This window comes from Mus musculus, chromosome Y (genome assembly GCF_000001635.26).
Source record: "Mus musculus strain C57BL/6J chromosome Y, GRCm38.p6 C57BL/6J".
Lineage (NCBI taxonomy): Eukaryota > Metazoa > Chordata > Mammalia > Rodentia > Muridae > Mus > Mus musculus.
Window position 1 is genome coordinate 58,800,617 of NC_000087.7, and position 17,057 is coordinate 58,817,673.

Genomic DNA, 17,057 nt, shown 5'->3' on the forward strand with positions numbered 1-17,057 from the left:
GGTTTTGCTTGTTTCCTTACAAGAGCAAACTCGGTTTCTTGCTCATTTTACAATTTGCAGTTAATTTGGCAAACTGGACAACCTAACATTTCATTTGCAAGACTTATAACTGTGTTTTGTTTGTTTGGTAGGATTTTTTTTAATTTGGTGCATTTGTTGGTTTGTTTGGGGTTTTGTTGTTATTGTTTTGTTTTGTTTCTTTGTTTGTTTTTGTTTGTTTATTTTTGCCACTGAAGATGAAACTCATCACATTTAAATGGTGATTTACCACTGAGCTACATCTTCAGCTAATCTTGCATTCTGAATGTTTGCTGAGAAGTTATCTCATATGTGTTTTAAAGGAAACTACAATTACTGTGAACCCTAAAATTGTCCCCTTTTGCTATACAGTCTAGAAATCTGATGCCCTCTTCTGACCTCTTTAAAAAACAGGCAAATACCTCCAAAAACACATACCTTCAGATTTATCCAACATACTGTCTACTTCATCTCTGTGAAGAAAGGAAAATAAAAAATTAATGCAAGAAATATAGTGGACTGGTAGGACATTTTTCTTACCCACACAAAACTTTAAAAAGAACCTTCTTTTAATTATTTATAATAAATATATAATGTTTGGTTAGGGACAAATGTAATATATATATATATATATATTTATAATACATGGTGGAGTATCAAAGTGATCTTGTATCCTTTACTTTTACCAATTCATACATTAACACCCACAGTAGTTTATTCATTACTTTCCCACTCTTGCTGAGACCCTTCTTCTTTCCAGTTGGTCCCCCTCTTATTTTCATGATTTTTCTCCTTTTCTTTGTGTGTATATCTTGGAAGATCTCAGGCAGGTGGTCATATTGTACTAGTTGCTATGTGTTTGTTATCACAAGGTCTGAAGGACCTCAAGCTGGGCTTGAACTCAACATATAGCAGTGTCAGATTTGTATTGCTATCTTACTGAATCTACTTCTCCAGTGAAGGGAATACAAACACTACTTATGAAGTAATCTATTGAGCTGGCAAAAATATTGAAAATGTTACCCCATATCTTCATCTGCTTCTGCTTGAGGCGATATATTCTCATTTTTATCAAATGCTGGGCTCTTTACTGTATTAACAATAGAAAACAGTAACATTTGAAAGGATTCTATATAAGTAATAGTTAATAAAGTACTATCGATTTGAATTTCTCTGGAAAAACTCTCCATGTGAATTTTTGAAAAAGATTTTAGAAAGGAAATATTTACACCAAGAAAATCCAGGACACAAGGAGATGACAAAACTTAAGGATAATAGGTATCAATGACAAGTAAGTTTTTCAAATTTAGGGACAGTGAATATATTCAACAAAATTATAGAAGAAAACTTCCCTAACCTATAGAAAGAGTTGCCTATGAATATACAAGTAGCGTACAAAACTCCAAATAGTTTGGACCACAAGAGAAATTTCTTCCATCATATAGAAATCAAAACTCCAAATGCATAAAAAAAAAGAAAGAAAGAAAGAAAGAAAGAAAGAAAGAAAGAAAGAAAGAAAGAAAGAAAGAAAGAAAGAAAGAAAGAAAGAAAGAAAGAAAGAAAAGAAAAAAGAAGAATATTAAAAGCTCTAAGGGAAAATGGTCAAGTGACTTATAAAGGAAATCCTATCAAAACTATACCTAACTTATCCCTAGAGATTATGAAAGCCATAATATCCAGGGCAGATGTCATACAGACCCTAAGGGAAAAGAAATGCCAGACAAGGCTACTAGACGCATCAAAAAATTTTACAATAGATTGAGAAAACAAGGTATTCTGTGAAAAAAACGATATCTACACAATATGCTCGAACAAATCAAGCCCATCAAGGGGGTAATAATGGGAAAACTCCAATATAAGGAGGGAAATTACACTCTAGAAAAACCAAGAAATTGATCTTGAAGCAAACCTAAAAGAAGAAAGCTACATGAATCACATTCCAACTCTAACAACAAAAATAACAGGAAGGAACAACTACTTTTCCTTAATATCTCATAATATCAGCGGACACAATTCACCAATAAAAAGACATAGAATAACAGACAGGATGTGTAAGCAAGACCAAGCATACTAGAAACAAATCTCAGGGACAAATACAGATATTACCTTAGAGTAAAAGGCTGGAAAACAATTATCCAAGCAAATGTTCCAAAGAAACAAGTTGGAGTAGCCATTCTAATATCAAATAAATTCGACTTTCAACCCAAAGTTATCAAAAAAAAAAAAAAAAGAGGAGGGACACTTCATATTCATCAATGTTAAAATTTTCCAAGATGAATTCCCAATTCTGAACATTTATACGCCAAATGCAATGTCATCCACACTCATAAAAGAAACTTTAGTAAACTCAAAAACACACATTGCACCCCAAACAATATTAGCTCAACACCCCTCCCTCATCAATGGAAAGTCCCTGGGAACAAAAATTAAAAAGAGACACAGTTAAAATAACAGCAGTTATGAAACAAATCCATGAGTTGATATCTATAAAAAATTTATTCGAATAGAAAAGGATATCCCTTTTTCTCAGCCCCTCATGATGCGTTCTCCAAAATTGACCATATAATCAGTCACAAAACTTGTCTCAACAGATATAAAAATATCGAAATAATCCTATGCATCCTATGAGATCACTAAGGACTAAGGCTGATCTGAAATAGAAATATAAGTAATTAAAAACACACATAAACACAGAAGGTGAACAAAAATATAGTCAGTGATAACTCAGACAAGGAAGAAATAGAGATAAATTTAAGACTTTTTAGATTTTAATGAAAATGAAGCTACAACATATCAAAAGTTATGGGACACAATGGAAGCAGTTCTAAGAGGGAAACTCATACCTCTGAATGCCTCTGAATCGAAATTGGAAAGAGGATACTGGAGTAGGTTGACAGCACACCTAAAAACTCTAGAACAAAAGGGAGCAAATTCACTCAAGATGTCTTTAAGGCAGGACAAATATCAATCTCATGGTTGAAATCAACCAAGTGCAAACAAAGGAATTACATAAAAAAATCAAACAAGCTAGGAGCTGGTTCTTTGAGAAAATCAACAAGAATTATAAACCATTAGACAGACTAAGTACAGGGCACAGGGACAGTATTTAAATTAACAAAACCAGAATTGAAAAGGGAGACATAACAACAGAAACTTAGGAAAGTCAAAGAATAATCAGATCCTACTAAACAAGTCTATACTCAACAAAAATGGAAAATGAGGAAAACAAATGGACACGTATCTAGACAGATATCAGGTACCAAATTTAAATCAGGATCAGAGAAATTCTGTATTACTTCCATAACTCCTAAAGAAATAGAAGCAGTCATTAATAATCTCCCAACCAAAAAAAGCCCAGGATCTGATGAACCATCAGAGTTTAATAAGATCTTCATGTGATAGACCCTGACTTAGATTGTTTCTCACTTGAAGGTAAAGCCCCTGGACATTCCCCAAGCTTGTTTTCCCTGATCTCTAAAAATGCAGCCAGAAAGAATTTCTTTGTTGTCTATAGTGAGCAAACAGACTTTTCATTTCTTATCCTTACAGCCAGAGATATGGTAATTGTAATTTTACCAAGGACATCCAGCAGAAAATAACACTCCTCTCAACTCTTCCCATACCTTCCCAAATCTCCTCCCAACCCTCCTAAACCCTCCCAACTCTTCCCAACTTCTCCCATCTCTCCTCCCAACTCATCTCAGTTCCTCAGCTAGCTGTTAAAAGCCCCCCACTGTCACCATTCAGGGTCAAAATCCCTTACCCTGCACAGTGTTAAAAATGTCCTCAGTTAGCTGATAATAAATCCTCTTGCAGTTTGCATCAAGTGTGGTTTTCTCTGGAGTTATTGGTGTCCTGGACAGTTCATCCAGGGACTTGAGTGGAGGCCAAACTTTGGGGTTCTTACATATGGGGGCTCGTTTGCCTGGATTTGTGGCCTATCCCATTTCTCAGAGATGCCACTTGCCGGTAGGATCCTGTCTTTGTCTATGTTTTTGTCTGCCGGCAGTGTTTGAATTCAGAATTCATGGTTTACAATCTTTCTCTTCTGTATGGAGGGGAGGGTTACTGACAGGCATGTCAGGAGTAATCGCACACTATACTGGGAGACATCCCTGGAGGTCTGAGGGAGCTCCAGGGATGCCTGGACATCTCCCATCAGGGTGCCAAGTAAGTGTGTGCTCAATTGGCCATCTTTTAATGTTCCTGGGTACCAAGTGAGAGTGTGTTTACAGTTTCTGTTACTGGGTGCCAAGTGAGAGTTTGCTAACTCGGCCATGTGTTTCCGTTACTGTATATATTGTTTGTCTCCCTGTATGTGACTATGCAGTTTGGATAGACTATTAGCACTCCCCTTGGATTGACTCATGAGCATCAAACTGAAATTATGACTAGGACTCACAATCTCTTTGTAGATGTCAAAAAGAGATTTTGGAGAACTTTCTGCTCTACAAAATTGCCACCTGTTGATGTTAGTTGACCACCAGAGAGCACCTGGTTGAAACCTTGAGTACAGAAGAACAAGCTGGGCTCCCTAGTCCTAGCTTTCTGCCACTAAGTGGAAAAAAAAAACAAAACAAAACGAAGATGTAAATGGCGGGGGGAAGGGAGGAATGCAACCCTTGGCTCCTCTTGAGATATTTCCAGAGATGTAATAACCTCCAGAATGGCGTGATACTCCACCCTCATATCCCCAACCGGTCCCTTCCCAGATATCTCAAAAGGGTACTGCTGGAAACATGGGGGCGTGACCAGCTTCTGGAAACCAAGACAAATGAGCTCAGAGCCTATTGAGACCAGACTCAACAATCGCGCTGGCTTTAAGTACTTATGGCCCTACTCCAGCAGACCATGGAAATGCAGCTCCTTCAGTATTGGCCTTTTTCCTCCTCTGATCTCTACAATTGGAAGGCAAAACATGCCCCCTTCTCTGAAAACACCTCTAGCCTTACTAATCTAATGGAATCTCTCATGTTCTCTTATCAGTCCACTTGGGATGACTGTCAATAGCTATTGCAGTTTAATTTTACCACAGAGGAGAAGGAAAGGATTCTGCTTGAGACAAGAAATATGTGCTGGGAGCCAATGGATGGCTGACACAACTTCCAAATGAAATAGATGCAGGCTTCCCTCTGAATGGTCCTGACTGTGACCCTAACAGGCCTGAAGGTAGCAAGCAGTTGACACATTTACACAGGGGTAGGGTAGCAGGAAAGGGAGGAGCTAACAGGCACCCAAGCAATTTGGTCAAGGTAAGAGGGATCCTAAAGGGGAAAAGGAGCCCCCAGCAGTGATTTTAGAATGCCTCTTAGAATCATACAAGCATTACGCTCCCTTTGACACTATGTCAGAGAGCCAGCAGGCAGCAGTGGCCATGGCTTTCATTTGGGCATTCTGCTTCTGACATTAGGCGAAGGTTACAGCATCTAGAGAGTCTGCAAACATTATCTTTTCAAGATCTGTTTAAGGAGGCAGAGAAAGTGTACCATAAGAGAGAGACTAAAAAAGAAAAAGGAGAAAGAGAAGAGAGAGTAGCTGAGTCAAGAGAAAGTAGACCAGATGGAAGGCAGGATAGAAATTTAATTAGGATTTTGGATACATTAGCAGTTGATAACGAAGTTTATAGAAAAGATGGAGGGAATAGGCAGACAGGGTAACTGGGCAACACAGGGCCAAAAAGACCTCAGAACTCCATAGGACCTTCACACCACCTGTAGATAAGGACCAATGTGGGTACTGTAAAGAAAAGGGACACTGGGCAAGAGACTGCCCCAAGAAAGAGACAGATACCAGACCACCTAAGTCCTTATCCCAGAGGATGATGACTAGTGGATATGGGGAACAGACACCCTACGTGAGACTAGGGTAACCCTAACTGTGGAAGAGACCCCCATGGCTTCCCTTCATGATATCAGAGCAGAGTTTTCAGTCCTGACAGAGCCACTGGAGAAATTGAGGAACCAGCAATCCTTAGTATTCGGGGCTACTGGTCAGAAACCATACTCTTGGACCACTGATAAGAAAGTTAATCTATGAATAAGCCAAGTAACTCATTCCTCCCTCATCATTCCTCAAGCCCCACCCCATTATTGTGGAGAGACATACTAGCATATTTAAAATTCCAAATAAGCTGCTCTTTGCAAGGAACTTCAATCCCTTGGCAAGCCTCTGTCTCTATAAATTTAACATCAAAATTGGAAGAAGTATATAGATTACATGAGCCTCAAGCCCCATCAAGAAAAGTACTAGAATGGACCTAGTTAGAGAGATATCCAACAGCCTGGGCAAAGACTGGGGGTATAATTGAGGCAAAAATGGTGCCCCCCATCATTGTGAGATTGAGAACTGGTGTGATTCCTTTCGGGGTACAACAATACACCATGAGCAAAGAGGCCGGAGAGGGCATCAGACCTCACCTTCAAAGGCTCTTAGAACTAGGCGTGTTTGGTCCTTTGTCAGTCTTCCTGGAATACTCTGTTGCTACCAGTTAAAAAGCAAGGCTTTGCCACCTGGCACTCACTAATAATCCCTTCTTACTAAAGAGACTGGGACTTTCTCATGGACCCCATATATGGGGAGGCCTTTAAAAAGATTAAAAAATCGTGCTTAGTGCCTCAGCCCTAGTCCTGACAGATGTGACATGGCCATTCACTCTCTATTTAGATAAAAGAGCAGAAATAGTGAGATAGGTCCTGACCTAAGCTCTGGGGACATAGACAAGACTTGTAGTCGACTTGTAAAAAAAAAAAAAAAGACCAAGTGGCCAGTGGATGGCATTCTTGCTTAAAAGCTACCACTGCTGTGCCAGTACTTCTCAAAGATGCTGACAAACTGACTCTAGGTCAAGGAACTATAGTAGTAAACCCCCTCTGCCCCCATGCCTTAGAAAGCATTGTTAGACAGCTGTCAGATTGCTGGATGACTAATGCTCATGGGACCCATTATCAGAGTCTCTTACTGACTGAGAGAGTGTAGAGAGAGTGTAGTTTTCACCCCTGCTATCCCTAATCCTTCCACCTTGCTGCCTGAAGCTGGCAACTCCCTACCAGTGAAGGAGTATAGACATCCTGGCAGAAGAAATCAAAACTAAGAAAGAAGTCACTGACCAGCCATGGCCAGGCTGCCCCAATTGGTACACAGATAGTATCAGCTTTTTGATTGAAAGTAAAAGAAAAGTGGTGCCAGCAGTGGTCAACGGAAAAGAAACCATCCGTGCCAGCAGCTTTTCTGAAGGAATGACTGTCCAGAGAGAAGAGCTAATCACACTCATCCAAGCCTTGCAGCTGGCAATAGAATAGAACATCAATATCTAAACAGACAGCAGGTATGCCTTTGCCACCACTCACATGCATCTTTTATCTTTATCTTTATCTTTATCTTTATCTTTATCTTTATCTTTATCTTTTTATCTTTAGAAAAAAGGTGCTACTCACATCTACTGGGGAAGATATTAAAAATAAAAAAGAAACCAAGAGACTGTTAGAAGCCATACACTTTGCAAAAAAACTTGTCATCATACATTGCAATAGTCACCACAAAGTCCATGAGGCCCTAGTGAAGGGAAATCTGATGCCTGACCTGGCTGCCCTAAGAGAAAAAAATAAAGAATGTCAAGACCATTATAATCTCAAAGATGCAGGCTTTGATTATACTCCAGAAGATCAGGAATTAACAGGCAAAATACCTGATATATGTGTGCATACTACCCAGGGAGTCGCTAAGACCCAAGATGGTTGCTCTGTCCTGCCCACAAGAGAAAGGTAATCTACAGCATCAATCTACACCACCTCATGCCCTTGGAAAATCAGAAGGTCAAAAAAATGTTAAGAGCTCAAATTGCTATATTATAAGATTGCCAGATGTTGCCCATGAGATTGTTAATGAATGCCAAGCATGTGCCCTCACCATTGCTGGGCACCACAAGAACACCCCCCAGAAAGTGGATAAGAGTTGACTGACCAAGAGCATACAGAAAAGTAGATTTTACTGAAGTTAAACCAGCCAAGTACAGTAATAAACATCTATTTGTTTTTTGTAAACACCTTTTCAGGCTTGGTAGAAGCCTTCCCCACTAAGAACAAGAACACCTTTGCCATGGCAAAGAAGATATTAGAGGAAAATTTCCTAAGATTTGGCATCCCTAAGGTACTTTCGTCAGCCAATGGCCCCTCCTTCATTGCCCAGGTAAGACAAGGGTTAGCCAGACAATGGGGGATCCATTGGAAGATACATTGTTCTTATATATGCCAGACTTCAGGACAGGTAGAGTGGATGAATAGAGCATTAAAAGAAACCTTGACTAAATTGGTTTTAGAGACCTGCAGAAAAGATTATGCAGCTCTTTTTCCCTTCACCTTGTTCTGAGTATGGAACACCACAGGGAAATTTAAACTTACACCATTCGAACTCCTCAACTGGGGACCCCCCCTTTAACAGAAGCAGGTGGAATGTTTGACCCTCATGTTTCTTTTTCAGAACTCCCACTAGCTCACTTGAAGGACCTACAACTGGTCAGAAAAGATGCCTTGGAAATGTTGAAACACAATAAAAAACTAAAACAAAAATACAAAAACAAAAAACATACGAACCAGAAACCATCTTGGTGCCACATAAATTTCAAACAGGAGTACCTGTCCTGGTCTGGACCCACCATTCTGGCAAACTTGAACTCAGATCAAAAGGACTCTCCCTGATGCTTCTCACAAGCCCTGCTGCCACACCTCCAGCATATGCCCAGTTCTGGCATCCAGCCTGCCATGGCCCTCTGGCCTGGCACTGCTCACACACAGTGGGCACTGCACAGGAACCTCCCTCCCTCCCTCCTCCCACTGGCAAGAGGCTCTTTTGTCTCATTCAAGGGGCTTCTGAGGTTCTCAATCTTACATATCCTAAAGCTGTGACCTCATGTTGGCTTTGTTTGGCAGCTGGGCCAGAGGTTTAATTTTCTAACTTATAAGATCAGAACTATGTACTAGAAGGAGTGGGAACTGTTGAGACCCCAACTCAGAGTGTTTCTCCCTGGAAGGTAAAGCACCTGAACATTCTCCAAGATTGTTTTCCCTGATTTATAAAAATACAGCCAGAAAGAGACTCCATGTTCTCTACAGCCACCAAAAAGCCTTTTGTTTTCTGAGCCATACAGCTAGAGATTCAAAAATTGGAGTTTTGCCAAGGACATCCGGGCAGAGAAGAACACTCCTCCCAACTCTTCCAAACTCCTCCAAACTCTCCTCCCAAATCATCCCAATTCCTCAGCTAGTTAATAAAAACCCTCTTCTGTCACATCTCAGAGTCATACGCCCCTGCCCTGCACAGTGGAAGGAGTTTGTCCTTAGCTAGCTGATAATAAAACCTCTTGCAGTTTGCATCAGGTGTGGATTTCTCTCAAGTCATTGGGGTGCTGGCCACCTCATCCCGGGACTTTACTGCACTTGAGAGGAGGTCCATCTTCGGGGTCTTACACATGGAGACCTAATACCAAAACTCTTCAAACTATTATGCAAAATCAAAAGAGAAGGAACACTATTGAATTTGTTCTATGAAGCCAGATTACAATTATATTCAAATCATACAAAAACTCAATGAAGAAAGGAAACTTCAGACCATTTTCCCTTATGAATATCGAAGCAAAAATACTCAATAAAATCACTGCAAACCAAATAAAAGAATACATCAAAACGATCATCCATCATGGTCAAGTAGGCTTCATCCCTGTAATGCAGGGATGGTTTAATATATGGAAATCTGTCAACTTAATCCACTATAGAAACAAACTCAAAGACGAAAACAACATGATCACCTCATTAGATGCTGAGAAAGCATTTGACAAACTACAACACCCATTCATAATAAAAGTCCAGGATAAATCAGGAATTCAAGGCCCATACCTAAATATAAAAAAAAAATAGCAAACCAGTAGGAAACATTAAACTAAATGAAACAATCCCATTAAAGTCAGGGACGAGACAAGACTGCCCTCTTTCTTCATACCTATTCAATATAGTAGTTGAAGTCCTAACCAGAGCAATTAGACAACAAAAGGAAAACAAATGAATACAAATTGGAAAGGAAGAAGTCAAAATATCACTATTTCCAGAATATATGATAGCATGTATCAGTGACCCAAAAATGCACCAGAGAAATCATAAACCTTATATATGACTTCAGTGCAGTAGGTGAATATAAAATTAACTCAAACATATCAGTGGCCTTTCTCTACTCAAAGGAAAAAGAGGATGAGAAAGAAATTAGGGAAAAATCACCCTTCACAATACTCACAAATAATATAAAATAGCTTGGTGTGACTCTAACTTAGAAAGTGAAAGATATATATGATAAAAACTTCATGTCTCTGAAGAAAGAAATGAAACAAGATCTCAGAACATGGAAAGAACTCCCATGCTCATGGATTGGAAGGATTAATATAGTAAGAATGGTTGTTCTGCCAAAAGTAGTTTATAGATTCAATACAATCCCCATCAAAATTCCAACTCAATTCTTTTCTGAGTTAGAAAGGGCAATTTACAAATTCTCCTGAAATTTGAAAACAAACAAACAAACAAACAAACAAAAAAAGAAAATCAACAACAACAAGAACAACAACAACAACAACAAAAAACCTAGTATAGGAACAACTATTCCCAACAATAAAAGAACCTCTTGTGGAATCACCATGCCTGACCTCAAGCTGCACTACAAAACAATTGTGATAAAAACTACATGGTACAGGTATAGTGGTAGACAGGTAGATAAATGAAATAGAACTGAAGTCAGAGAAATAAACCCACACACATATAGTCACTTGATCTTTGACAAAGGAGCTAAAACCATCTAGTGGAAAGGAGACAGCATTTTCAACAAATGGTGTTGGTTCAATTGGCAGTTAGCATGTAGTAGAATGTAAATTGATCTATTCTCATCCCCTGTGCAATGCTCAAGTCTAAGTCGATCAAGGGACTGCACATAAAACCAGAGACACTGAAACTTATAGAGGAGAAAGTGGGGAATAGCCTGGAATACATGGGCAAAGGGGGAATATTCTTAAAAAAAATACCACCAATGTCTTGTGCTATAAGATTAAAAATGGACAAATGGGACCTCATAAAATTGATAAGGTTATACCTAGAAGTTCAAACTTGTAATAAGGAAACATGCTTCACTTTGTCCATAGCAGCCTTATGTATAATAACAAGAAGCTGAAATGAACACAGATGACTCTCTTTAGAGGAATGTATATAGAAAATATGGTACATTTACTTAATGAATTACTACTCAGCTATTAAAAACAATGAATTCATGAAATTTTTAAAGAAATGGATGGATCTGGATGATATCTTCCTAAGAGAGTTAACCCAATCACAAAAAACACACATGATATTCCCACATTGATGAGTGGATATTATCCCTGAAGCTCAGAATAACCAAGGTAAAATGTGAAAAACCCATGAAACTGAAGAAGGAAGACCAAAGTGTGGATATGCCGTTCCTTCTTAGAATGGGGAACAAAATAATCATGGAAGGAGTTATAGAGACAAAGATTGGAGCTGAGAATAAAAGAATACAGAGACTGCCTCACTTGGGGATCCATCCCATAAAAAACCACCAAATCCAGACACTACTGAAGATGCCAACAAGGGCTTGGGTGCAGGAGAATGATATAGTTGTCTCCTGAGAGGATCTGCTAATGCCTGACAAATAAAAAAGTGGATGTTCACAGACATCCTTTGGACTTAGCACAGGGTCCCCAATTATGGATCTGGAGAAAGTACCTAAGGAGCTTAAGGAGTTTGCAGGCCCCTAGAAGAAAAACCAACATGAACTAACAAGTACCCCACAATTCCATGGGATTAAACCACCAATCAATGAAAACAAATAATGGGACATATGACTCCAGCTTCATATGTAGCAGAGGATGGACTAGTCAGGCATCAATGGGAGGAGAGACACTTGTTCCTGTAAAGATCCTATGCCCCAGTATGGGGGAATACCTGGGTTAGGAATTGGTAGATGGTGTGTTGGGGAGATGGGGGAGAGGGGAGAGGACAGGAGATTTTTTGGAGTGGAAACTAGAAACGGGGATAATATTTGAAATGTAAATAAGGAAAATATATAATAGAAAAAAATGGAAATAATTTATTTGCAGGTTTTATGAAATAAATTCATGTTTGGCAAACATATTATGCGAACAATGTTCACATCTTTTCTTGAGGCAAAATCAAGAAAGTTCTTCTCTCTCAACATATGCTGATATAGTTCCAAGAGTAGGTTTATGTGCTGCAAAACCTTGTATATAGGAATAGAGAGATATAGGTAAAATTAGAAATGAAGTATATGTAAACTCTTAACAAAGACTTCTTCCATTTCAGGTGACTAGGTAAAGTCTAATGAACTGCAGGACACAATTAATACTGGAAATGCTATACCTTCCGAAAGAGCCTCCTCTGAAACTTTTATATCATCGTCCTCATCATCAAAGTCCAAAAGTAATAAGTAACTTTCCTTTGGTATCACCTTCAATTTCTTAAGAGCCATTTTTCTCATAAGAACTCAGTAGTCTTCTTAGTTAAAAAAAAAAAAACAATAAAAATAAAAAGAAAAAAAAAGAACTTAGTTACCTGATTAAAAATTATCATTTAAATAATTAAAAATAACAAAAAATCAAAAAATTATTTTAGCTCAATGAAAGATCATTTCTTTTTTACTTAACATGTATATTTTTAATCAATTGCCTTTGAGAGAGTTCTGTGTACATATTCAATATGGTGATGCATATATATATATACACTTACCCGTACCATTTCCTCCGTGTATCCCATTTATCATGTCCCTCTCCCTCACAACTTGTTTTAAAAACTTCTTTAACTCACTTCTTTAAAAACCTCCTTTAGAACCTAAGTTATCAATCTGCCATTTCTCAGTTTAAAAAAGAGACAAAAACTGGCCAACCTTCAACATATGAGTCCTCCCCTCCTCCCAAAAAAATGATGAGCAACATCCTTTAACCGTTGAGGCATCTGAATTTTGGTCCTATCTCCCACAGAATATTTTTAAACAAAACATCAGCAATTCTGTTTAACAGTTTATCTCAGTCTAAGGTAAACTCACAGTTCTATCCAGAAAGATAAAGAACATGGTAACTGTATATTCATATCAAAAAGATCCACCACTAAGTCTACAAAAAAACATGAACTACCACCACCACCCACACAGAAAGACCTTATATTGGAGAAATTAGTGATTTGGAGAAGCCGAGGATTTCAAACATCTGAAGATTCTAAGTTCAAGGCCAGGCCAAGCCGGGCCAGCTGAAACTACAAAGATAGATCCCATCCTACAGAACCTAAACTGAGAGAAAAAGCTGAAATTGGTGGTGCAAGTCTTTAATCCCAATACATGGGAGACTGAGACAGAAAGATCTGTGGTCAGAATCCATCCCCAATGACTTATGAATCTCTTACAATATCTCCTCTTCTTCTTTTCATTCATCTTCCTATGCCATTCTACTGTCTGCAATGTTCATACAGTCTATACCAAAGGAACACACCATAGAGAAGACAATGAGGAGGGAGGAATCCTCAGTGTGTTTCTAAGGGATCCTGAACATCACACAGGACAATCGCCAAGGCATCTCACCAATGGCTCCCTGTTCCCTGACCCACAGTCCTGCAGCTGGTTCTCTGATCCTATCCCCAGGCCCCAAGCTTTTCTCTTCCAAGGGTTCCCAATTCTCTATGGCCCTGACCTGTTCGATCCTCTTCCATGAATACGGTCCTCCACCTTCCATTCACCCTCAGATTCCACAGAAAATGGCGATCAGGAGGCTTTTCCTCACATAGTGGCCTCCTGGGCCTGAGATTCCCCACCCTGTCACACCTCGATTAACTGTCCAACAACCCTGATCAGGGCAGACTATCACTTACAGCTCATCTAAGAGGAGAACACCTTCCCAACCGCACCCTTCTGTGCTTAGCTCCTCAATGGCAAAAAAAAAAAAAAAAAAAAAAAAAACGTTGTCAGAGGCCAGACCCGGACAGAAGCCTCAGAGGATCCTTTGTGATGCCAGCTGGAGCAAACCGGTCTCACCAAAGGACTGTGCTGATTGGCTGAATACACCCTGCGCATGAGTTCACGGAATACCAAGTCCTTTGAAGGGAGATTTTAGAAGGTGGGAATAATCTACTGGCTTTAAGACAAATGATTTCCAGTTTGTTGGTTGACAAGTGCTTACAGACTTGAAAATCCAGAACAAATATGTAACATATGAAATAAGCAAATGGCTTTACTTAATTTCAGCTGTAGAGGCTCTTGTAAGCATTTTTGGTTTTTTATTTATTTATGTGCATAAACATTTAATAATGTGGACTTCTGCATGTACACATGCACAGCAGAAGAGTCTATGCTGCCCCTAAGAGTTTAGAAGGGAGCATACACATTTCCTTCAACCCCTGGTACTCTCCTGTCTCTACTTTCCTAGATCTCAGCTTGATAGAAGAGTGTGCTAGGCAGTGCAGGCCCTCTCACTCTCACCTATGTGCTTGGCCGCTCAGGCCCTCTCTCTCACTTAGGCGTTAGGCTGGGCAGGTCCTCTCTCTCTCTCTCTCTCTCTCCCTCCCTCCCTCCCTCCCTCCGTTTCTCCCTCCCTCCCTCTCTCTCTCTCTCTCTCTCTCTCTCCCTCCCTCCCTCCCTCCCTCCGTTTCTCCCTCCCTCCCTCTCTCTCTCTCTCTCTCTCTCTCTCTCTCTCTCTCTCTCTCTCTCTCTCTCTCTCTCTCCCTCCCTCCCTCCCTCCCTCCCTCCATTTCTCCCTCCCTCTCTCTCTCTCTCTCTCTCTCCTCTCTCTCTCTCTCTCTCTCTCTCTCTCTCTCTTAGGTGCTAGGCTTCACATGTCCTCTCTCTCTCTCTCTTATGTGCTAGGCTTCCCAGGACCTCTCTCTCACTTAGATGTTAGTCCTTGCAGGCCCTCTTTCTCACTTATGTGCTAGGCTGGGCAGGGCCTCTCTCTCACTTATATGCTAGGCTGCCCAGGTCCCCTCTCTCACTTATGTGCTAGGCTGAGCAGCCCCTCTCTCTCACTTATGCCTCTGTTGCCTACAGAGGCCGCAAGAGAGCACTGTTTCTCTGAAACTGTGATTGTGCATATGTTATGAGCCACAATGTGGGTGCTTTGTGCCGGGTCCTCTGCATAGAATAGGTGCTTTTCTTTTCTTTTTATTATTATTATTATTATTATTATTATTATTATTATTATTATTATTATTATTATTGTTATTATTAAATTTCAAGACAGAGTTTCTCAGTGTAGCACTGTCTGTCCTGTAACTTACACCAGGCTGACTTTGAACTCAAAAATCCTTGTCTTCTGCCTCCCAAGTGCTGTGATTGAAGGCATGAACCACCAATGCCCAACCAACAGTTGCCCTTAACAGCTAGTTTTTCCATTTTTTCAACTAGTCTAGTGTGTATTTCATGTATCCAAGAGCATTCCGCCCATTTACTTCCAGTGTTTTCCTACTTGTGCATTAGATTTTTAAGGCTGGTTTGGTGGAAAGAAATGAAAGGAAGTAGTTAGACACTTTAATAATAATAATAATAATAATAATTAATAATAATAATTATAGAACCATTTTAATGTGTTTAAGTCTATCATTTTTAAAATGTATGAGTCCTCTTTTTATGGGTTCACCTTCATGAAAGAAGGGGACATCAGATCACTTTATATATGGTAGTAAGCCACCATGTTGTTGCTGGGAATTGAACTCAGGAACTGTAAAATAATAGCCCGTTCTCATAACTGCTGAGCAATCCCACCAGTTCTAGAAATATGTTTTGATTTAATTTTTATTGCATTATGATAAGAAAATGTACATAATTTCAATTTATCTGAATTTGTTAACATCTAAAAACATATTTTGAGTAAACAGACTTACATTACATTCTTCTTTTTATTTTGTACCCCAACTCCTCCAGCTGATGCCCACTCAAAACCTATCAAACCTTCCATTTTTTATCATGTTCCTTAATATTTATAAAATATTGTAACAATAAAAATGAATATTAAAAATGTTGTTTGATAGAAAACAACAATCAATTGAATAGTCTCATTTATATATTTGTCTGCAGCAATACTGAAAATACTTTTTTTCTCATAAATTTTAAATAACTCCAAATATATTAACTGTATGATATATTAAAATAATATATCACTATTAGTTTTTTTGGTGAACATAAATAGTCTTTAGGTTTGTTTGTTGTTTGTTTGTTTGTTTGTTTTGTTTTGTTTTTAGTAGATCTTAAAATTCTTGACTTACAGATTATGCTAACAGGACCCTGAAGTTGTCTTGTGTGAGGATAGTCCAGTGACTGGCAAATACAGAAGTGGATGCTCACAATCATCTATTGGATGGAACACAGGACTCCCAATGGAGGAGCTAGAGAAAGTTCCCTAAGAACTGAGATGGTTTGAAACCCTAAATAAGAACAACAATATTAACTAACCCATACCTCCAGAGCTCATGTCTCTAGTTGAATGTGTAGCAGGGGATGGCCTGGTAGGCCATCTGTGGGGGGAGAGGCCTATGGTTTTGTGAAGGTTATATGCCTCAGCTCAGGGTACTGCTAGGGCCTGGAGGTGGGAATAGGTATGTTGGGGATCAAGGAGAGGTAAGGGGGGAGGCGGGAGGGGACTTTTGGAATGTAAACAAAGAAAGTATATAATAATTGTAAAATTTAAAAAAAATCTTGGCTTACTGTGATACAAAAAAAAAAAAAGAAAAAAAGAAGAACAGTTTATGGACACTGGATTTCATTGTAATAAGGCTGTACTTGAATGTCCCTCACATCACCAAAGTATTTTACCTTCATAGTACTAAGGGTAGAGTTGACATATCTGCTGTGGCAAGGAATGAACTATAGGCATGATTTTTGGATACTAATTTCCTGCTATGTTCAAAGCTATTTGATTTGCGTGATTGTTGTCATTCTCAGGCCACAGGTAACAAGGTACATTCACTTAAGGAATGGGTGTTTATTAAGATGGTCTATCC

The 17,057-nt window shown here is 39.1% G+C and overlaps 1 long non-coding RNA gene across 1 annotated transcript; it reads right to left on the reverse strand.

Moving 5' to 3' along the window:
* Positions 1–1,041: 1,041 nt before the first annotated feature.
* Gm21861 lies at positions 1,042–13,966 on the reverse strand. Its single transcript, XR_001782918.2, has 3 exons — positions 13,938–13,966; positions 2,862–2,929; positions 1,042–1,108 (listed from the first exon to the last, which is right to left on the reverse strand). It is a non-coding gene; the product is annotated as a predicted gene, 21861 (long non-coding RNA).
* Positions 13,967–17,057: the final 3,091 nt, after the last annotated feature.